Genomic DNA, 24,821 nt, shown 5'->3' on the forward strand with positions numbered 1-24,821 from the left:
GTAGTTTTGTATTCTAATTGTATTAAAGTTTTAGTGATAATTAAAAATTGTGAATCAATGCAATGAGCGACTATGATAAGTGCAGTTCCTGAAAACTGTAACACTGAATGGATATGAATTCATTGCTATAATGTATGTTCTTACTATAACGTAGTCAAGAAATTCTACATCGTAAAATATAGTTTTAATGCTGTGTGTAAAAATTAAGAAGCATAATATATTAAATATTTTATGGTGTAGTTCGATTAAACAACCAGTTAATTACCTGTCATTAATAACCAAAAATATTAGGTACGATAACATGACGGAAGTAAAGGTAATTAAAAAATATATTAATATGTAACAATAAAGTGTTTTAATGTGAAAATTTTAGAAAGTAATTTTGGATTTCCTCCGTCACCCTTTTTTTCAAGCGCATAACTAGCATTCGTACTTTTAATTTTCTGTTTTTAATACGTGAATTTGTTTTCACTGAAATAGCTGGTGATTTTTGAAATAATTATTAAGTCTGAACTGGAGTGTAAAATTGAAATTTTAATGTTGCTAATTTGTTGTGAATTATTTTGCTTTATTAAAAAGTACAGCATTTTATAAACTAGTACGCACAGAAAGGGTTTATATAAATTTACTTTCTGCGGTCCATGTATTAAATATTGTGCCTTTAATGAGGTATTTTCTGTAAAAAATTCTTCAGAATCATAACGATGTACACTCGATCATTTGGTTTATCACGATATAGCAAAACAAGCAGCTCAAAATCGTGCCAAATTGCGCAGCAAAACCTGTTGAACAGCTGCAACCACCGCTACCGTCAATAATCCAACTCCACCTCTGCAAATAACTGTAGGTATTAAGTCACGAGTTAATTGCAGAGCGGTGTTTGCCAGCTGCAAATGGGTTGAAATTAAGTAACCGAGCGAAATACGAATTAATGAATTAATGTTATGTCTAAATAATTACAGACTGTGGTGGAAAATTAAGTTGTTATATGCACACCCTCAGAAATTTTCTTTACAACCCACAGTACTTACTGTGTATGCACTTTTAATTGCGGCATATAAGTATCTGTAACAAGTAGAGTCGAATGTTTTCCGGAAATGAGAATCCAATCTTTATCAGTACTAGAAATCTGAAGTAATATTCGAGTGTAAATTTTGTATTTAATATTTATTGCGTAACAGATTTTACTTTAATTTATATAATAAAAGTCTTAATCCACTTTTTTTTTAATTCATCAGAAATGTAACTTCTAAATCAAAGTTTAACATTCTCCGAACAATATCCTATAATTCTTCCGCCCTTTTTAAATGCTTTATTCTGCCCTTTGATTTTAAAAGCAGTAAATTCTTTATTCGTCAGTATGTTAATTTTTTAAATAAATGTGCAAATCGATGTATTTAAACTGTGATCGGAAATCGCGATGCAATCAATTTAAATAAACGGCATTTTTTAAAAAATTTTTTATGGAAGTATCTAGTTCTCTTCCTGAAGCTCGTTAGCACAGAATTTAAAATTTAACTGAAACAAATCTCAGATGTTGAGTGATTCTAAACACAAAAGTTGAAGTGGAAAGATTTGAGTATTTTTGGAATTCTACGTAACGCATTATCGTAGCTTAGAAAACGTTAGGGGTGATCTTAAATGTGTTGGAAGAGTGGTATAGAAATGAAATTTAGCTACTTCTAGCACTGTATACGCCTTTAATCACAATTTCTTGTTAAGAAGGAAGTATATTTTGAACTATTTCAAAATGAAAATTACTGAATGTGTTTAAAAAATAAACTAAGCTACGAAATATGCTCAAATTTATAATAAACAGAAGGAATAAATCTGATTTTTGTAATATTGTTTTCATATTAAAATTATTGCATTAGTTGAGTTTTTCGTCATTTTTTAAGATAAAAAACCAAGAAAGGAATTACAAATGTAAACAAGTTGGAAAACATGGTACCTTTCGTCGCTTCTGGCGCATCTGACAGCTATTCTGTTTACGTTTATTTAAAGCGCAAAAACTGGGTAAGGAGGGGGAAGGTGAGAGATGGGAATGCCCCTAGCTGCAATTTTGCATTCCTGCCGAAAAGAATATTTCTTTATGTAATAGCATCTGTGGAGAAATCAGGATTGCGAACTGTGACATTCCCTTTTTTGCTTATATTTTCGCATTTTGGGCTGTTATAATTAAAAGGTAGCCCCCCTTTTTTTTTCTTTGAAGTGAAGTGGCTTGCAATTAGCATATGGGTTCAGTTGGGCTAGTAACAATATAACTATTACTGGTAATGGATTTCTTAATTTGTATATATTTTCATGCTTTTAACCACATTAAAAATTTATGCCAACCACGGCTGAGCGTTAAAACTGCTGGAATGTTTTAGTTCGACCCGGGTTCAAATCAATGCAATACTGTTTTTTTTTTTTTTTTTTTTTTTTTTTTTAAATAATAACTTTAAAGAGAAAAGATTGAAGTAAATGTGTTAAAAATATTATCGATAATGCTGTAATAAAAAGTGAACCATTTCCTTTTTTTTAAATGAAAAACAAGGCTAGTCGTGAGTTATCTAATATAAATAATATTCAAACTGTCCCCTCCCCCCCACTTAGTTTGATGTATGTCAGCGGCAGTGGCCTTTACCTGCTCTGCCATACTCAAATCCTTTGCAATAAAACCTGCTTTTAAAAGGTCACATCATACATGGAATGATTCGGAACATTTCCCCCAGCATTTTTTTTTCATTTAATGAAGTGTAACTTAAGATAATCCATGACTTGAGTTTAAATTTTAATCTGTTGTTAAGTGATAGATGCGTAGTATTTCTGGAATGGGATTTTATAGGATTCATGTTTTGTTCTTTGTTCATAGAACGTTTTGGAAGTGTGTAAAATTTTAATGATGGAACTCTGAAAAATGTGCTTATTATGTTACTTAGACCGATTTGGTCATTTTGAAAAACGTTTAAGTAAGTTGAATGGAATGCTTAGGGGAAAACTGTCTATTTTGTCCCCCCCCAAAAAAATTGACAGCTTATAGACACAACTACAAACTTTCTGAAAGACCTAGTGACAATGAAGTAGAAAGACTTCCTTCACTTTTTAGAGTGAGAAGCTTTTGCAGTGGAGTTTAAAAAAAGAATTAGTGCTGATGCAATGCGTTCTTGGATTTAGTCGTTTGGAAGTCGGTAGGAATCATATTTTCGGAAATAAGGTTCGATGTGCAAAATTGTTATGTTTATATTAATGCATTTATCGTTTGTACGAGTTTATCTCCAGAAGGTCTAGTTTCCTGTTTCTAGTGTGCCTTGTAGATTTTCGTTTTAGATAATATTCCGTGTTTAACCCTTTCATTGCAAGACATTGATGTCTGTTACAGAATCTTATATGCGAAAGAAAATCAAATACGATTTTCGAAGAAGTGCTGAAAATGAATTGGCGATTTATTATCAATATGTGCTCCAAATCTGGACCTCTTAACATCAGTCATAAATTATGGAATTCAGATTTACTCGAATTGTTATCGGCTAGCTATCGGTTATCGGTCCTTTTATTGCTTCTGATTCCAATGTATGTAATAACTCCGATTGTTTAATACATCAGGCATAACACCCAAGGAATAATTTTTTGACAGTCTTTCTGAAGCAGACATTTGAACACTGGTAGTTCGAATTGGCTTAATTCCAACTGTCGAGCTGGCTATATAAAAGTTTACGCGTTTTCCCCATCTATAATACGAGTAAGAGCTAGTTTCTGTTATTCTTCCACAGAACATCACAGACGAATTCCTGCCTGGGTTATACCTTTCGGGAATAAACGTCTAGACTCTGGAGCCCATCCGAGCGATAACAGCCATGGATTAGTCTTCTACAAGTGCCTAGCTGGGGAGGGGGGTGCAAGGAGGATATCTGTCCGCGGGCCAGCATCCAGAGAGCGCCATATTGATGTTATGAAACTTTAGAATTAAATGTTTTCCATTATTGTGGAAACAGGAAAGAACGCGATCTTCAGATGGTCCCGGAAAAACGTTGAAAAACCGTAGACTATGCGTGCTTTGTTGTAATTTTTAAAATCGACTAATTTAAATATTTATTTCGCACAGACAGTTAAACTCTCATTTGTTTGTCTTGCGCGAGATCAAAGTGTGGAATTACTCACAGGTATGTTTAACTTAGAATAAAACATACCACATTATCCATAATAGAAGGTCTAAGCATGAAATTAAGGTGGGGAAATTCTTCAATCTTACAAGTATGTTTACCCTAGAACAAAACATATCACATTTATTCATAGAAGTTTTAAATAGAGGGGAGCAAGGAAATGAAGAGAACGTGCTTTCCATGCAGAACTCACGCAGTTACATAAATTGTCATCTGGATTTGATAGATTATAAATTTAGAACACAGAAATTGGGGGCATAAATTTTCTTTGTCAAGGAAATTATGCTTCAGTGAACTTCAGTCGACTCTCTTCAGTGTAAATGCATGCATTTTGAAGTTTGGGAGATTGCGACTCGTAATGTTAAACTTCCAAATCTTCAGCTGTGGCAAGAACTTCCAGGGAGGGAGGGGAAAGATTTATTTATTTTTAAATATATTCATCTGTTAGTAATTTCTGTGCTCATGCGTTACGGATTAATGCTTTTAAGGTGAATCTTTTACGCTTTCTTTTCGTATACCAGTTCGTTTCATCCCATTTTTGAATAGTACATTTTCTTTTCAAGCAGAACGCACGAAACTAAAAAAATAATAATAATAACAATAATAGGGGGGAGCTCCATATTTTTTTTTAACTTTCTTGCCCGAAGTAAAGGAAGTAAATCGCGAAAAGTTTCTGATATCATATTTAAACAAAAATATCCATTTTGACCGTTCTCCATTTGAACGATATTTTTGCGTGATATCTATACGTACAGGTAGAATAAAGGACTCTTTCCAAAACGGAATTGTAAAATGTATTTAAAGTCGATTCAGAAGAGATTTTTTTTCGTGACGTCTGTAAGTACGTACATATGTATGTCGCGTAACTCAAAAACGAGTGCCGTAGATTGCTTATTTAAGTAATTTGTATTTGCTTATTTAAGTGCTTTTTCTACCTGATGAGCGTCATGTTGCTCATCTGACGCCGAAAGCTTTTAGGTGTTTCTGCCATCGCGAAAATTGTTATTGTAAACAATAAGTTTTTTTTTTATTTCCTTGTGCGAAATAAAAGAAGTATTGCAATCACGAAAAATTTCGGGTATCGTATTTTAATGAAAATATTCATTTTGAGCGCTATCGAATGCAATTTAACGATGATTTTCCTTGACATCTGTACGTAAGGACAGAATAGAGGACTCTTTTCCTCAAAAAAATTATAAAACTGATTTAAAATGGATTCAGAAGAGATTTTTTTTCGTGCTGTCTGTTAAGTATGAATGTATCTCGCATGTCTCAAAATCGAGTACCCCCAGAACGTTCAAATTTTGTATATAGGACTGCTATAATATGTAGTTGTGCATCTCTTTTTTTAGTTGCAATTGGCCGCACCAAAAGTATAAATACATCTATACGTATATCTACTGTGTTACTCGGCTCAGTGAGCTCAGTTTTTTTATTCTGGTATGTTGGTAAATTGCTTTTTTTTTTTTTTTGGCTTTAAAATGATTGAGTTGTGTTGTTCTTATCTGCCGGTTAAGGTTTTTGTGCCTTTAGTTAATCTGCATGCAATAGTTGTAGAATTATCAACAATTTAAAATTTGTTTAGGTGCATTAAACCTAATTTTTGTTTACCATAGCAGCCGTATTTGTTTACGTTTGAAACTTGGCGGAATAGTGAATTCAATTTCTGCACCTTCAATGTCTTTTTGCCGAGTGGAAATAAAATTAAACTTTCATTTTTGTGCACCGAAAAATCTGCGTTGTAGCCTGCTGGCTGAATTGCTTGTTTTTGCGTGAAACTCTAATTTTAATCTCAATTTTTTTATTGTTTTAACTATTTGGTTTTTATTTTTCAATTTTTAATGAAGATATTTTGAGGTTTTATGTGTTTTTGCCTTGCCGTGACCTGAGAACAGAATTAATTGAATGAGAAATATATCTCTAATGTAATTCGAGGAAATAAGTTTAAATGAAATGCAGCAAAAGATGCGTATAATTTAATATTCTGTACAAGGAAGAAGGAAGTCATATGGTGTACACATCAAATTTTTTTTTTTTTTTTTTTTTTTTTTTGTGTGTGTGTGTGTGTGTGTGTGTGTGTGTAATGTTTTGTGTGGGTGTATTATCTATACTCATCTGGTCGATGTGACAGCGATTCCGAAATGTATATTCAAGATGTTTGTCTAAATTTTGTTTTAACTGGCAGAATTTTTTACATATTTCGCGCGAAAAACAAAATTTACTGCAAATGTACGTGTTTTTAGAAAAAGAGGCCATGAACAGGGATTGTTAAACAATCCATTATTTTACGGCTAAGAAGTACAGTTTTAAGTCCACGTATGTAAATTTTTTCTTATGTTGGGTGTCGGGCTCTCTTCATTCGATGTGTAAGTAAGTTGGATATCAACCAAGAATGAGGTGGCAAATATTTTAGAATGCCATTGGCATTTTCTGATACCTGGCAAATTGTTCTCCTTGTTCAGACAAAATGACAGTCAAAGCTGCATAATGATTGATAGAGTTCCAGATTAAGTTTGCAATTTCAATTTTATTTTGGAAGTTACCATAACGTGAAAAACTTTATTAGTTGATTTTTACGTTTGATACATGCCCAGTTCATTTAACCATTTTAATAGAACTGCTGCAACATACGTACCATCAAGACATTTATCTCTGGTAATGACGTTGGTGCAATACATGTGAACCATATTTTATCACGCCCGTTATGAATACATTCGATAACTTCCCTTCCTGCCTGATGAATTTTAATTTCCTCTTTTTTTAATTTTTATGACGCTAAATTCCGCGCAGAAAAGTAACACAAGTTATCTTGGAAGATGTAAATCTGAATAATGAGCATCCTTATTCCTGGGTCAAAGGCATCTGGAAGACGAACATTTTGCGGTAGTGAAAATAAATTTGTTACTTGAGAACCGTACAGATATGTTAAGCAAGCAGTCGTGTTCTCTAAAAAATTTATTCCTTGTCACAGTTTCAAATTCAGCATTGCTTAAGTTAATCGTTTTGTTCATTTTTCTATTTGATGTGGGTCTTAACAGGGAACTTTGAGAGTAATGGATTTCATACATATTGTATAAACAATATATTCATTAAAATCAAGCTCTGCGCAGTTCATTAATTATAGGACTTCGTTTCCACGAGTTCCTCTGACAAATGCTGACCATAGTTGACAACAGTATTTACCTATGGAATGTAAATACTAAATGTCAACGTAAATACGTTTCAAATAGGAAATAGGGCACTGATTTTTAACCTCTTTCAATTTCACTGAAATTTCAGTATGGTAATGGCTATTAAGTTTAGCCAGCTCTACCGCCTATCCGATTCGAAACAGAAAGTTAACGAATTACAGTCGATTTATGTAGAGATATATGGTAGCAGTTTTAAACCTACGTGCATGCATTTTAAAAGAAAACATCTAACCCCGAGAATTTCTCTTAGCAAACCATGTGACTGTACTTGATTAACGAATTTCTTAACGGTCTGAAGCTCTCTTCAAGGTCGATTTATGCTAATAAAACCAAAAAAAGAATTCGCGAAGAATTATGCGATGGGTTATTGGATGAAGTGTTCCTGTTTTTTCATTAACGATGAAATAGTAAGATATAACGGTCCTTGCTTTATTCATACGCTGCTTGATATTCTGCTGTTCCAAATATTAAGCTGTGTTGCTGAAACCACATAATTAAGCCGACAGGCAACGAGGTAATTATTCGAGTGTCGATCGCTTCTTGGAAGACCACAATCTCCAAAATAATGCGCTTAGTTGCATAGGATTTCAGAAAGGTGTATTCCTTGAAAACCGTGCAATTATTCATGCTCAAAACTTGACTTTCGTAGATCTGTAAAGGCTAAACATTTGGAAATGTGCATTTCTATTCTGCGGAGCCATGCACCTCATCAGAACGCAGTAGGAATAGGACTAAATGAAAATTCTTCGAACCATTAAGCTAAACAAGTTTCAATGAATTTCATTATTTAGAGAACCCAATGGAATAGAAATCCGAGTTAATTTAGAGTAACTATCCGAAAACTCAAAATAAAATACAAAGCCGTCGCTTCGGAAATTTTTTTGCTACTGTTCTATGTACTATAAATTCAGCTCGAGTTGAAATCTTGTCGAACGGGTTGGTTGTGTGGGAATTTTTATTACTTCTTTTCCTATGTGTAATACTAGCAAGTTTCCTTCGAAAGTCTTCTACGAAGACATCCTTTCCTTTAATGTACTTTGTAGTAATCTACATAATCTCGGAGATAGGCTAACTAAATGGATGTTTTCTCAATTTTTCCCTATGTGTAATATAAATAGCAGTTCTTAAAGAAGCCTTAACCAAGCTCGGTAGACAAACAAAGTGAGCCTCTTTCCAACGCTAACGTCATTTACTTACGGAAGTAAGAGTTCTGAGAAGTTGCGTTTGAGCCGATTAGGGGCATGGACCTTATAAGAAATAGGTCCATGATTCTGTGACGTCACATAAGAGCAAACCGTGTAGTAAAGTTATCTTGGCTTTAACGAAAACATACTTCCTGTTAAACAACTAACCCATGAATAGGCGGCGAGTTTAATTTCTGAATTCGGTCTGTATGAAATTCTATGTTACGATATTTTCATTTCTTTGGTGCCCGATTTTGAACGCAAATTACTGGAATTAGCAATGCAACCCATCTGTTGTTACAGCGTAAATGCGCATACACACGCAAGACCATACTAATGGTCAACTTGAGATAAGAGCACTAGATATGTTGAAAAGCATTTGCATCCCCCGAAGGATTAGTTCTGTCATTTCTAGTAGATTTAGTTCAGAAATCAAATAATGAATGAATGAGTATTGTGCGATAAGACTGATCAGAACATAGTTAACAGTTTATTTGATGAAATCGTAATTTCTTGACAATTAAAGAAACAATTAACGACTTTCCTGAATTGCAAAAAATAAGGAATAGTTTTAAATTTCTTCTCCTTTTCTGTTGACATACTAATTTCTTCTCTGGGCGAGCAATATTTAGGTCGCCCAAAGAAGAGAAGAAGCCTCAAGGAAAGAAGCAGAGAGCAATACGCCTTTAATATGTACTCAAAAATCAGCATTTATGACAAAATTTATTTGAAATTTTAAATGTGAACCTATTAAATCGCTTTCTAACATTGATATCGCAACGAAAAAACTTGAGAAAAGATGATTTTGTTGAGTAAGGAAAATAATAAGGAAAATTTTGAAGACTTTAAAACACTTGAAAAGTTTTGTCACTGATATATATGTCGTTTAATTTTAATTTGCAGAATACTGTAGTTCAGATTCTGTTAGAATTGACAAATTTACGGTAGGTTAATTTGATATAGGAAATGTTGCATTTAAGCAAATTAACGGTTTTTTAGGTTTTCCTAAGTGAAAATAAATTCAAAAATTTTCTGGATTATGTCAAAAAAAGTATTTAGTTTTATTTGAATCTATATATTTATATGAAAGAACTTTTCCGTTAACGAAGTACATGAAAAAAATAAATGTCTATCTCAAGTTCCTGATGAAAATTTACATTCAGTATTAAGGATAGCTACAACTGAATTGTAACCTAATTTGGATGAAATAATCAGAAACGAACATTCGAGATTTTCACATCTCAAATTAATTAATATACATTAATGAGTATTATTAATTAATTTTAGCAGTACTGTTTTTGTAATAAAAAATAAAAATGTTGGCTCAGCTAATAAATTTATTAAAATGGTTGATTAATCTTTATATTCCTTGAAATTTATATGTATATTTTATATTTCATTGGTTGATCCGCATGCAGAACCCGTCGTAATCTTGTGTTCATTATCTCTTGCGTATTTAAAATAAAAAATATGAAATTCAGTGCCTAAAACGCTATTTTAAATTGTAATTTTTTTAAGGTTCTTACCGGTAAGGTATCCCCCACCCATCGCACCCTTGGAAACAATAGGAACGCCGCAAAAGGTCGTGACACAAGGACTATCACACTCTAAGACTGCTAAGCCCACATGGTGTACTAAAATTTTGGCACGTTTTCAAATTATTTTCCTACCTTTAAACTCCCCCTTGTGTAGTTCGACTAGACAAACAATTAAAAAAAGTTAATTGAAGTGAATACGTCTCTTTAGATAATGAAAAATGGGGGTCTAGATCAGTGTTTCTCAGCCCTTTTATTTTTTTGCCCCAAGCACCCTTTTCACCATTGCTAGACGATTATTTCTCCCCCCCCTCATCCTCATCTTTTCCAAAACATATATTTGAAGGCGAACATCTAATTTTAATTGGCAAATAGGCCCTCTTATTCTTCATTTTAATTTGAATATTTCCGCTTTTTGCCCTATAAATAGTTATTATTATGATACATCAATCTAAAGCGTGTCATTTCAAAATGAATTTGCATCATGCAACCTTACGTAACGCTGTAGAGCAGGTATGTTAAACCAGTCAGTTTTTCGAAAATGAAAACTTTTTCGACTCTCTTGTGAACTTCTCTCACCTCTGGTGCGTTTCGCATGGGCGTTTTCGTGGTTTTCCCCATGTGTAACGTGTATACGAGCCAGTTTCCCTTAGAAAGTCCTCCACGAAGGCGTCCCTCCCCTTAGGCAGATAGCCCTAGTGTGCTTTGCCGTATTCTCAATACACCATACACCATTACCAGTCATTTAATTTTGCTGCACTAGGCCTTTTGCGGTTATAATAAAGAAATGGTGAAATACTTATATCAACACCCGTAGGCAAGAATCATATCTTAGCAGAGTCAGGCATTGAACTTGAGCAATTATACGTAAAGTTCGTAAAGCAATTAAGGGAAGCAATTCTGAAAAATCGATGAACTGTAGAAAATGTACGAAAAGTCCGTATAGCAATTATGATAAGCATGGCAAATGAAGAGTTCGATCGTAGCAATTCTACGTAAAGTCCATAGAAGCAAGTAAGTATTGTTGGCAATTGGTAGAAAAGCAGTCTTGTAGGCATAACTCTAACGCATAATCTTTGACTCTCAAGTTTTCTTCTGAATGTGTCGCCTTTCCTCTTTGGATAACAAGTGTCTCTGCTCGCCTCTGTGTCTTCCATTGTCTGAAGATGTCGGAGCTTAACTTCCAAAAAATGTGGATGCATATTTCGCACATAATTGTTCATAAATCAGATAATAGGTCTCAAGGATCGCTTTATCCAGTAATAAAATTATGATGAATTCTACGGCTATGTCTGTCAGCAAGTGTTATCCTACGAAATAAATCATCTTAATCCATTCCAACTATCTCTCAAATATATAACATATATTTGTTTAAATTTAGATTATTTTTAATATGTTTTATAAATTAAACAATAAAAGTATTGGAAATGTTGATAAATATCAAATCTCGAATAAAAGTAGTTTCTTATATTCATAAACTAAACAAGACAGACCTGTCCCCTAATTGGGAACCCGTATTCTTCTGTAGAAGTGGTCATATTAGAAAGGTTATGTTTATTTTTCTGACAAATATTGGTCTCTCTAGATGTTTCCATTGTATTTGTTTAATAATTTAATTTAATAATTCTTTACAATTGCTAACTCATATTTGATACATCATGATCATTGGATTTATTATTTAACATTTTGGGAATGACAGTACTTTTTTAATGTTCCATATGAATAAGCTTTAAATTTTGGAAACATTGCATAATTATACTTAATGTGTCTGGAAAAACCGGTAAAGTGGCGCCATTCTTATGTTTGTAGAATAAAGTAAGTAAGTATGTTAGCATCAGTTAAAAACTGCCTTTCTGTTGTTCGACGGGGCTGAAACTTTGCCTAATTTATCACGACGAAACTCGTTAAAATCAATGTCAGGAAAACGGCGCTTATCTTTTAAGCCTTAATTTGCGAAATATATTGTTCTGCTGAAATTTATCTTCCCAAGTGTCACTTTGTGCTTAATCTGAATGAAAGGGACGAATTTAATGGGGGGTGGGCTTTTGTTTATCGTAGTAAAAACAAAGTATGGACGCCATTCAGTAGAAGAAATTATGTAACATGGCAATTATTTTAAGCAAACACTTATTTTGGCATTTACGTGCTTATTCATTTTTGTATAAAATATTGATCAGATGTCTGAAATATTTGCTGAATTTTCTTCTCACGATCCCTAATCACCTTAATTATTTTAAATCGTGTTGCTGTTCGTTATATTTCTTTTAGCTTAATGTGTAGCAATAAATGAAAGATTTTACGAATCTGTTTACTCTAAAAATTCCTCTGTGAAAGTGTTCCATCCTTTTGGCAATTGCACCTCGCGTCACTTATAGTAAATCGATTTAGCAAACAATAAATGCGGATTTGTCACAGAGATGTTTTCTGTCTGAATACTGTAAAACGTTAACTTTTAATGAAAATTAGAATTTGTATTCAATATATGAAGTTTTTATATGACACATAAGTTTAAATCTTTGCATTTCGGAATCACCGCTTGTATGACAAAACTTGTTTTCTCTAACTTGTTTTTTACGAATTTTTTGTGTGATTTTATAACAGTAATTTCTTTATCATTGAAGTTACACTATGAGGTATTTTCTCCCTCCTTTGTGCATGCCTTCGGGGTGTAACGGTAGCATACTCGGCGCGTATTCGAGAGGTCCAGGTTCGAGTCCCGGCGAGGGCGTTCCTTATCTTTCAAGTCTTCTGCTTAAAAAAAAAAAACCCTAATGACTCTACAGTGGCACCCAAACTAAAAGGTGGCGAATGATGATTCTTCACCACAGGATTTGGCGATTGGGTCCTTTAATCCCCAGTCGCCTTTTAAAAGGGACGGTATATAAGATATTTTCTCCCTCCTTTCTGCATGTCATGGTATAACAATAGCACACTCGGCGCGTATTTGAGAGGTCCAGGTTCGAGTCCCGGTGAGGGCATTGCTCATTTTTCATCTTTCGTACTTCAAAAAGTCCTAATGACTCCGCAACAGTAACTAAAAAGTCATTTCTCAAAAATAATGTCAGTGAACATAAATGGTTTTTCCTCTTGGGTTTAATAAATTTAGCCTAACCAAATGCTGAGTGATTAAGACCACTGATTGCTGATAGTTTGACCCCGAGTTCGAACCAAAGCTGTCTGCATGTTTGGTTTTCAACATATGTAACGTAAATACGAGCTAGTTTCCCGTATAAAGTCCTCCATGAAAGTATCCTTCTACGTTTTGACATATTCAAATAACCTAACCTAAATAAGCAAACACGACTATGAACTTTAAATTTTTGGCAACGTCGCCTTTGTACGAGGCTTAGCTTACAGTTATTGCTTTTTGCAATTGCAATAACTTACGTAAGAGGTTCAAGAAAAATAAAGAAAGGGAATGGTACAAATTTTACATGCAGTCAGTTTAGCAGTTTTTTTTCTCTTTTAAAATAAAGTAGCATAATATGACGAAAATGAACTTCTGGGTTCTCCATGCGTAGCACTTCACTGAAATTTGAAGACTATTTAAACGTTTGCTTCGTTCAAGTCACTCCTTATCAACAATAATAAAATAATTAGAAAAAAACTCACTTCGATTTGAAAAAAAAAACGCAGAATTTTCTGAATGACGCAGTACGTAACATGGAAAGTAACGAATTCTTAGATTTTGGCATTTGATATTCCATTTGGTATTTTTAAATTAAACAGAAGTGCTGTTGATATGTTATGGGCCATTTAAATCATCGTTGAAAAGAACAGTTGGTATTTATTTCTGTTTTTAAATGAGTTCTTTAATCGAGACAAAAAAAAAAAAATAATTTAATCACCCCGGTCTTTAATTTTTAAGCTTTAAATGGAGAAAAATCCATTTTTTAAGGTGCTACTAACATTCCCCTTAAAAAATTGGTGTTTTATTATTATACTCATTTTGTTATTAGTGTCTGATATATTTCATATTTGTTATTCATTGGAAGCAGAGTACCAATCCAGAATTTATTTGCACGAATTTGATAAAGCTTGGACTGGAATTACTTACATTATGACACATTGCATAGGCGAGGACTATCTGCCTAAAGGAATGAATGCTTTCGTGGAGGACGTTCTTAGAGAAACTGGCTCATATTCGCGAATGATGGCGGAAATCGTGTCAGTTCGCATGCAGGCAGTCGTTTTCAAGGATTTCAGTCCATGTCGAACTACCAGAGTTCAGCGTTCTACGGCTTGGTTGTTCCAAATTCAGGACTTTCGGAAATTTTCAGTTTTGTAATAAAAGTTCCACCCAGTGTTTCATAAATGATGACTGGAAAAAATACGTAACAAAGTAAAAATAAACTTTACGTTTTTTTTAATAGAAGCTAATAATTTTCATCAAAATCATTAGCTTTCATTTAAAGCCGTAATGTTTATCGATAATTTAAGAAACTAAATGCACAGTTTTTGTACATCATGCGTTGTTAGTTAAAATATTTTTTCAAAACTTTTTTTTTTTTTTTTTTTTTGTTTTCAATGTATAGAAGAAAGTTTCTATTTATAAGATTTATTTTGAACATATGCTAGGTGTACGTCGATTTGAAGTCGGTCATTAAAAGAAAAAAAAAAAAGAAAAAAAAAAAAACTGTTATGTTTTATTTCATCCCCACCAGCATTCTTTCAGTTACAGATAATAAAAACTAGTTTTCACATTCCTCTTGTCTCGACACTGTATTTGGTTACAGCCCTATCGGGTAGGCATTTGTATGCCTGATAATGTATCTTACAATTTCTCTGAAGAATTCTGGTCTGTTTAGTTTGTACACAACGTATAAGCAACAAACGTTATTGTTTGTATCACGTGTCATTTAAAGATCCCGATCTTAGTAAGCAGATAGTAGCAGCAGTCATGTTCATATCAGGCTGGCTGACTAATGTAATTTTAGCCGATAAATACGAGTATTTGCCTGTAGTCGTATATATTTGCGAATGCCGTCAACAATTTGATATTTTCAAGGTTAGCGTTGAAATGAATTCCTGAAGACTTGTTTACACGAACTGTACATTGTATTATTCACTGCAAGAACAGGAATTTAATGATACTAGCCGTTAAATTAAGGCTTGCTAATTGCAAGAGGCACATTATTGTACTTGTATGTTCACGTACTTACACTGTTCTTTTTTTTTTTTTTTTTTCCCGTCCCTTAGCCTCCAAATAATATTTAGATCAAGAACTCAGGGGGTTGATGAAATTTAAAAAGGAGTCATCAAGGGGTCGATAGCTGAAAGATCCTATTGATGAAGCCTCTTCCCCCCCCCCGAAAAAAAAAACTCTGAAAGCTTTCAGATTTTATATTACGACCAAAGTCTTTTTCATTTACACACACATACATGTTTCGAGAGCGTTTGGGCTAATGTTCTTTTGGACTAAAAATATTTAAAAACAGCATATCCTTAGAATTTCCCATAGACAGTCTCGTGCGCTGGAGATAATTTTTTTTATTTTTCCCGTACGGTTTTAGCATTACTCGCTTTGAAATTGTGAGTTTGTTAATCCAAAATTCGTTATTTTTACAAAATGTGAAATAGCTAATAAAACAAAATTCCAAATTTGGGCTTCCAAGTGCTCATATTCGGGTGGAGGACTACGTTACTCAAAATTTGATGGCTCTAAGTACAGTTGCTTTTTCATAATGCGAGAAATATACATACGCAGAGTGCAGATTCTTCATTATTTAATTTCTATAAATATAATTTTAGCCGATAATGTCTGGTGGCGACAATTTCAAAAGTGATACAAGGCTTTTAGTGATTAAATGCAAAATGCCGTTTCGAGATTAATAGCCCTTCTGGCTTAAAAAAAAAAAAACGGGGTAGGGCATATTGTAAGATTGATAAATAGTTCATTTGTTTGACATAAAGTTATACATGTAGCTAAGAAGAAATCATATAAAGATAAGGGGAAATAACAAAAATTATATATTTAAAAAATCAATAAATTATACAATAACAATGTATAAATTTTTTAAGTGATCATTACGTGAAACTTCGTATCTTACCCCGTTTTGCTGAAATTTCGAGAATCATAGAAGTAGGTTTATTTTTCTTTTTTCCTCTTCTGAAGACATTCCTTCCATAATCGCATTTTGTTGCTGCTTCTGAAGTTGTAGGTCTTTCTTGTTAAGCTCGCTTTTTTGGCTATCTAGTAACTTCTGCACGTCTCTATTAACTTTCTAGCTCATGGTTTGTGAGATCGTAGACAACAAAGAACGTTCTGGTGATAATAACGTCAACCCAATCTGGTGATAATATCCTCCAGGTCGAAATCATGGTTCTGTAAGTCACTTGCTGCTAGGCTTTGTTAATGACAGCTAAGCAAAGGAAAATATTGTTGCGTGCGTACGGGTTCGCAATAGGTTGAATATCCACGCAGGTCCGATGATAGGTTGATAAAATTTATTTTATCAAAAGAAACACTTTCAGAGTTCTGGAACTTTCCACAAAAATAGTCTTTACAACTCTTCACGGTATCACATAATACAGTCAGTAGTTACACTACAAACTATGAAGAACATTAAACAGAACACAATGCAAAGCACATCTAAAGAGCCAAGCTAACGCAAAGGTATCGTAGTTCTCCGAACAAATACTGAACTGACAACTGAGAGCAGATATTCTCTTCGGTCTTGCGTAGTTTTCATCCGGCGGCGTGATATTTCTAGTACTTTTCTGCTTCTCGAAATTACTGGAAGGCATATGAAGGCCGGATACGGTAACAGTTGCGTAAAACATCAGTTCAGTTTTTAAATTTCATTATCTATGTTCTAGATCAAAATATCTCCAAGTTTTCCCAAAACATTAGTAGCCAAAACCGTTGCCAGCTTGGCGATATCTCACCAAATTAGCAAGATAGCCATTTATTCAATGTTAAATAGACTTGCTCCTGTTTTCTTCATTTTCGGCAGAGCAACGTCTTTCTAGATTTCCCTGTTACATTATAGAGAAAATACAATTTCATATAGAATTGCACTAAAATCATCCATCTTATATACAAAATTCGTAACAGCATTAAAATGGTATTTCCAGATGGCCAAAGTATCAATTATGTGGCATAGGAGTTACCTCAAAACAGCATGAAGAAATTTTTTTTTTAATGCATATAAAAAAAGTTTCAAAGAAATCCATTTCACCAAAACTTTTTTTAATTTAAAATTTTTACATTAACTTATCTGTTTTTCATTTGATTTAGTATTAATTTTGCAATACAAACAGTTGTCGTCTTCAGTTACTTTTTCTTTTAAAACTGCTTAAAACCAGGTTTATCTTTTTTGATAATCTTAATTGTTTTGAACGTACAAAGCATTATAACTTTGAACTGTGTTTGGAAGTTAGCCCCTTTTTCTTTGTGAACTTGTGGCAAAATGTAGAACACAGTAAGTGTACTTGAAGTCTTCAAGGTGACACAAAATAATGTGTGCTTTGTTTTATGTAATGGATTACGTGAATAGCAGCAGGGAAAATATTTTGATACCAAATTTTACTGGCTTCAGATGCGAAACTTGCTGCAATGAGTTTTGATGTTTTGGGAAATGATATACAGAAATGTTTTTAAACCCTAAAATTGCGTAACTTTTTTTTTTTGGTAATCCGGTGGTACAAAGAAAAGCCTTTAACATCACAGTAAAAAATTCCTGTCACTTGGTTTCTTTGGAAAAAGTACGACCTTGGCAGCGACACAAACCCGAACGCGTTGTTATTCCCAAGTAAAACATCACCTTAAGGCAAAGAAAATTGTCTCAAATTGTATCCAGCGTAAGAACTTCAATAGCATCAAAGCGGATATTTTTTAAAGGTAAAGTTGAATTGTTCCTTTGTAAATATGCGGTTAATGTAACTAAAATTTCTGAAATTTTTCTGGCTTCAGTTTGCCAAATTTAATAGAAAATTCTTGTATACATGAAAATTTGTCTTTACCAAGTTTATTTTTTATGTATGATAGTAAACTTTCATGTTTGTTGAACGAGATCCAAATTTATGCAGTACAAATTGAATGAAATCTGACTTTTTTTTAAACTTGAGAATTATGGGAGGGATAATAATGTGAATATTAGCAAACGTTTTACCATTAGAATTTTTTAATTATATGTTAGCACATAATTGTTGCGATTTTTTTGGGGGGTGAGAGGGTCACCGACGAAACGTTGCCATAATCAATACTGTGTTTCTTCATGCCTTTTTAAGCCTTCATGTTAGTATAAGTAAATCACACTGAGTGAGTATGAATAAATTCCTAGATTAGTAGCTCATTAGCATATATTAAAGAATTTTTTTTAATCTTTCGCTGCCGTTTCCGTAGTTACGCGTTTATTAACTACGAGGTATTTTCGTCCTTCATTTTTTAAGCCTGATTTCAAAATCTATTCTTTTTAAAATATTCTTATTATTTATTGTGCAATGTCGTTCATTATTAAGGATGACTAGTGACTGAAAAGCTAAAATAATTGAACAAAAACTCCCCCTTCCCCCCCCGGAGCTTTGTTCATGTAAGGGATTTAGTTCCATTCTTATAAACTCATTATTTGTAGTGTAATGTCGTTCATTATTAATGATGACTGGTGAGCTAAAATAATTGCACAAAAACTCCCCCCCCCCCCGGAGCTCAATTCATGTGACGGATTTAGTTCCATTCTTATTTGGATTATTTCTTCAAAAATGGAGAAATATATATATGTAGCTGAATAATAAAGATTAAAACAAATTGTTAAAAGGTGCGCCATTTTATCATTTTGAATTCATGTATATCTTTTTTGAAAAAAATGTACCTCCAAAAGTAATGTAATATATCATTAGTAAATCATGTATCATAAGTTTGAGAAACCCTGCTCTGTAAAAATGTAATCTATAAAATTTTACCAATTCGTTTCGGAAAATGAATGCTAATTTAAGAAAATGCTGTTTTTCGTATCCGTGCTTATAAATATATATATATCTGCCTATGGGAAGGGATTCCTGAAACTGCTTCGGCGACCAACCAGTAAAGTCGCTGAGTACTGGTAATTCAGTCCTGGATTCGAATTCTGGCGAACGTACTGGCTGCATGAGTTTTCGTGGTTTTGCCCATATGTAACTTGGATACCAACCAGTTTCTTTCCACGAAGGCATCCCTTCCCATAGGCAGATAGCCATAATCAGTTAACCTGACTAACCTAAAACTGCTCCTCCTAAATAATTTTCACTAACGATATTGATGCAGCCTTCTTAGTAAAGGTCGCCAAGATTTTAGGAAAGCATCAAATTCTGGCATATTTTTGCCTATGTGTGTAAGAACTACACCAAGATGGGGATGCTAGTGTACTTAGTTATTACTTTTATGTCAATATTTATATTTTGGATAAAAGTGGACATTTTTGGATGAAATTTAAGCGCTGAATACTGGTAGTTCGAACTAGTTTGGGTTCGATTCCAGACAAACGGCTGACTGTGTAGTTGGTTTGCATGATTTTCCCCTTATGTAAAGTGAATATCAGCCATTTTTCCCCAGGAAGACCTCCACGAAGGTATATCTCCTTTTAGGGAAATAACCTTTGTGGCTTTGCCATTTTCAAATAACCATCTAACAATTGTTTAAAGCGGTTGCAGATCAGTAGAAAATTCAATTTACTGGCTAGAAACTACATGTTAACAGAGAAATCTGTCACCTTTTGTTTTAACATATAGTCAAAATTTTTAGTATATCAACATTTTTTAGATGGATAAATGAGAAAATTATATATAAAGTAACCGCCGCTTCTTAAACGCATTGGTTAATAAACTCAGCCGCTTATCACGTTCAAATTTCCAGGAACAAAAAAACAAATGCGTACTAATGAATAGAAAAATCACCGTTTCAATTATATTGGCAAAAGACTGATTTTTCAATGCCAAAATTTTCATAGTTCGTTTATTTAACGTATTATGAACTGCAGCTTCGTCATTGAGGTAATGCATAGTTGATAGTACTTGAATAAACGGATATGACAGAGTAAGGGTTCCTTCTCGAATACCAGCTGATTGGAGGTGAAAGTGCAAATTCTGTATCCCATCGTTTAAGGTCACCTCCTTCAAAATCTTGGACATATGATAGATACATTATGTTTATAGTTTTATAAAAAGTTCCTGAAATGCTTCTAAGCATTACAATACGATAAGAATCTTTGAATGGAAAGGAAGTGGTACCTGTAGCCTGAAGAAAAAGTATTAGTCATGCTTATAATCATGAAATGGTAGATCGACTAAATGGGCAAAGGGCAATCTTTCTGCTGGCTAGAAACATAAGTTTTGAAATTTGAATAAATCGCTAAAAGAAGCATTTAAAAAAAATTTGTTGTGTGCTTAACTTGTAACTTGTCAAACGGCCAAGCCAAAAGACAAGCCTGAAGGAAAGGGATGAATTATTAAAAGATTTTTCATGTTCTTGCTAACTGCAGCTAGAGAAAAATTAAATTTAAACTGTGAATTTTCCAAACAGCATTTTGTATTTATTCAAACAAGGAATCCTAATTAATGAAGAACTAATAAAAAATGCAAATGTCTGACGGAAGCGCAAATACAGAAAATCGAGAGAGACATTGAAGTTGCTTTTCTATGTTGATTTCAAACTAAAAAGCTAAATAATGCTTCTAGAGCTCTTTCACTAATTCACTAAATTCTAGGAAAAAACGTAGTATTAACTGACATATAATGGCCTAAAAGTTAGAGAAGAAGAAATCCAACATTACTCATCAGAAATTGCATGATGAGAAGGAAGAAACGGATCATCATGCAGCTAAAAACTGAATAAAAGACGTTTTTTGGGGCTACTGAATGAATACAAACTACTCTTAATATTTATCTTATACAGACGAAACTGGGCTGCTCAACAGAACACTGCCAGAAAACGCATTGATATCTAAAGGGAAACTGCGGTTGATTTAAGAAATTGAAGAAATAAGTGCGTATTTTATTAACGTGCAATGTCATCCAACAATTAAGAAGACAGCAGTGGTTATTGACAAAAGCAGAAAATCTAACTTATCATAACTCATGGATGACAAATAGTACTTTTCCCTACTAAAAGCTTTCAAATGTCATTATACAAAAGGTGTTCAGTAAAAAATGAAGAGAATTGAATTTTGGGAAAATGCAAGCATTTCGAAAAATAAAAGTAAGTTGATATCTCTACTAAAGGTTGTGTTTATTTATTATAGTCAATGCAGGGGTTAATCTCTTAAAATCAGTTAAGAAGCGTTTTCGAAAATGTGACTTCTACGTAGAAGAAGCTTCAGAGGAATTGCAAAATATTGCTAATGTTTCAGATATCATTGAGGGAAATTGTGAGGATTCATTTTAAGAATATGTTTCAGTTCACAGCAATATTGAAACAACGCGTATAAAAACTGGCTATGAAATTGTTGACTGCAGAATTTAACCTCGAAAGTGATACCGAAAAAATGAAAAGCCATTGTCAACTGAAAATCACTGCAGATTCCAACAAAAATACTTAAACTGTGATCTAAAAGTTATCAGCAGTTTTACGAAATTGAGAATGCAATTGAAAACCTGTTGTTGAAAAATATGAAATAAGCACAGATAGAATAGTTGTTTGAAAGAGATTGTATTTCATCAAGAACGTAACTATAAAAAAATTCGTAAAAAAATTTTAATGAATTTAAAAATTGCGCAAGTAATTTTATTAATATTAAAATTAACTGTTACTTATAATTATTTTACTTGAAAAGTTTAAAACTGTTGTCGAAATTTGCAATACTCAGATTGACTGTAATTAAACTCAGATATGTTTGGAATGGAAGTGTGAAACGTTGTAGTAATGCGAGTGCGACATTATTCTGATTACGATGTTGTGTTTTTCGTTGCATCAATACATAGAAGTTGGATCATTTATTACGCATTGTTATTCTTTAAACATTCCGAGACGGCTGTGTACAGCAACTAAAACAGTCGAAAGGAAACGTTGCCTAGATGGCACTCAGCTCTAATTTTATATTCGGAGACTTCCTGAGCCTCTGAGGTCATTTTTTTCTGTCGTTCTGGCGACTTTATTTACGCGATAATTTTTTGTCTCGTTGTGGCTGTGCATTAAAATGACGTAATCTTCAGTGTAATTGAACGTAATTCATTTTACGGAAGTGGCAACATTTTAAGCTATCCGTTTTCAAGTTGTTTTAAAATTTAATTTGAAGGACATGTTGAGTAATAATTAAAATATTAAATTAACAACGTAGAATTTTTTAAATAATTGCTGTAAAAATTTCATTTGCGCACATATGCATGGCATATACATCAAACTCCTTGTAAATGATTTCTTTTTCAGTCGAAAAAGGTCACCTTAATATCTTTACTCGAGGTATTTGAAACATTTTCTTTGGCGATAGTGAACATTTTCTAACCTAAATAGTTTTGTAGTAGTAGTTAACCTATTTTATCTGAGACTCAGTTTATGCGTTAGAGAAAAAAAATTAGAATAGACTTCTTTTTTAAAGATCTTCCATGACCACTCTGTGAGCAGTATCTTTTTCTGATATTAAGTTCATCAGCTATCATTCGAAGAGGTGTAGTTATCATTTCGAATGACGACACTTTTGAATTTATCATCATTTTCGCTTCCATCGCGAAAATTATTCATACCAACGAAAAATGTTGGATTGCATTAATGCTTGACTTTCGCATGCTTTACCCAACAGTTAATGTCCTTTTTTTTTTTTTTTTTTTTTTTTTTCGTTTTACAGCAAAACGTTGTTATTTACATTCTTTGTTCAGCTTTCGAACAACCAGGCTGTTCACTGAATCAAAGTAAACGATTAACTGCACAGAAAATTCTGTCCATAAGCAGACGATGCTTTAGGAAAGGCAAGTTGATATGTGATTATGATAAATGCTATAAATCCTTATTTGGAAGGATTACTGGAATTTATTTTAAACAAATAATATAAAACTTTGACGCGCTGTGTGGAAGGAAAATTTCCCATTTCAGTTTATAAATTCGTATTAAAATCTGTTGCTTTAGAGCGGGGGTGCAGGAGAAGCCCCTACCTAAACATAAAAATTAAATATCATTTATTAAATTTCTTATAATAAAATATTTGAAATCTGCAATAGTGTTTCCAATATTGAGGCTCATAAAAATTCGTAGCACCTAGCTCACTTATCGGCAAAAGACACAGGAAAGAGCCAGTGCCGATGGGCGCATGCACTACGCTATGAAAAGGCATGAAACGCTACAAACGAACGCGAATAGGCAGCGAAACGAACGCGAATACGAGCGGAGAACGTTATCCCAGCATGCGCTGAGTTCAGTGTGGGAATACGAGCGGAGAACGTTATCCCAGCTTGCGCATGTGCTGAGTTCAGTATGTGCTACTCCAATGGAATCTACGGATTCACAGATTTGTATCTGCATCTACTGCGCCTGTGTTAGGTTGAGTCAACTATTGTGTCTCTGACATGTGTATTGTGTATTCTGACTTGTCCAGAAACGTCTTTAGACTAATACATTCTTAATTGCCCGTTCAAGCCGAATAGGATTCAGTGATAATACAAACGTAAGAACATTATATATATTATATTACATTAGTTCTAAATAATTAAATCGATTACAGTGAACACCACTATGTCAAAAAACTAAAATGGAACGATAAGTATGCCGGTTATAGATTTACCTGCACAACCGAAAAAGATGGCACGCAACGACCGCAATGCATCTTGTGTTCCAAGATATTTTCAAACAGCAATCGCAAACCATCAAAGTTATTAGAGCATTTCGACAATCTGCATGGGGACGAAAAAGCGCATAGCATGAACAGCTTTGAATTCAAAGAAGGCTCAGTTTGATACCAGTGGGACTATCCTAAAATTGTGCGGACCAGCAATTCAAACACCTTTATTTAGAAGCGTCATATCAAGTGGCATATTTATGTGGGGAAAAAAAAAAAAAAAAAAAACCTCACACGATCACTGAAGAGTTGATTAAACCTTCTGTTTTAATTATTGCTAAAACAGTTTTAGATTCGGAAGCACATAAAAAAATCCAACAGATTCCATTATCGAATGATATACGATCGCGAATACAAGATCTCAGTAAAAATGCAAGTAATTGAAGACATAAAAATCAGTCCACTAAAAAATAAGCACGCAACTGGATGAGTCAACTGATGTTGATAATTGTAGCCAACTTTTGGTATTTGTCAGGTATGTGAAGGAAAAAGAGGTGATAAAAGAATTTCTATTTTGTGAGCCACTGGAGGTGAATACGAGAGGAATTGATGTTTTCAATCGCATCAAAGATTTTTTTTACTAAATATCAATTACCAATGAATGTGATTGGCTCAATATGCACTAATGGAGCCCCAGCAATGTTAGACAAAAATTGAGAATTTTTTTCACGCATGAAAAAAGAATTACCGGAAGTTATAATAACGCATTGCATGTTGCATCGTCATGCACTTGCGTCGAAAGTATTGCTAGAAAGTTTAAAACAACATCTAACTACAGCAGTAAATGTAAAAAATACATCCGAGGGCGAGCGCTTAATCATCGCATTTTTCGTGCATTTTTGCGAAGAAATCGGTGCTGATCATACCATGTTCCTATATCACACCGAAATACGATGATTATCTAAGGGTCACATGCTTAACAGAGTTTTTGAATTGCGTGAGTAAATTATTCAATTACTGACTAGTCAAAATTGTTATTTAGTAAAAGATTTTGAGAGTGATGATGCAATGCTGAGGCTGACCTTTT

The 24,821-nt window shown here is 33.4% G+C and overlaps 1 protein-coding gene across 2 annotated transcripts in view; it reads left to right on the forward strand.

The window, feature by feature from the left end:
- LOC118188552 (glutamine synthetase 2, cytoplasmic-like) overlaps nt 1-24,821 on the forward strand; it is a 140,742-nt gene that overhangs the window by 59,172 nt on the left and 56,749 nt on the right. The window lies entirely within an intron of this gene.

The sequence above is a fragment of the Stegodyphus dumicola genome, chromosome 10 (genome assembly GCF_044657685.1).
Source record: "Stegodyphus dumicola isolate Sdum_Otavi_A_Nest chromosome 10, ASM4465768v1".
NCBI classification, from domain to species: Eukaryota; Metazoa; Arthropoda; class Arachnida; order Araneae; family Eresidae; genus Stegodyphus; species Stegodyphus dumicola.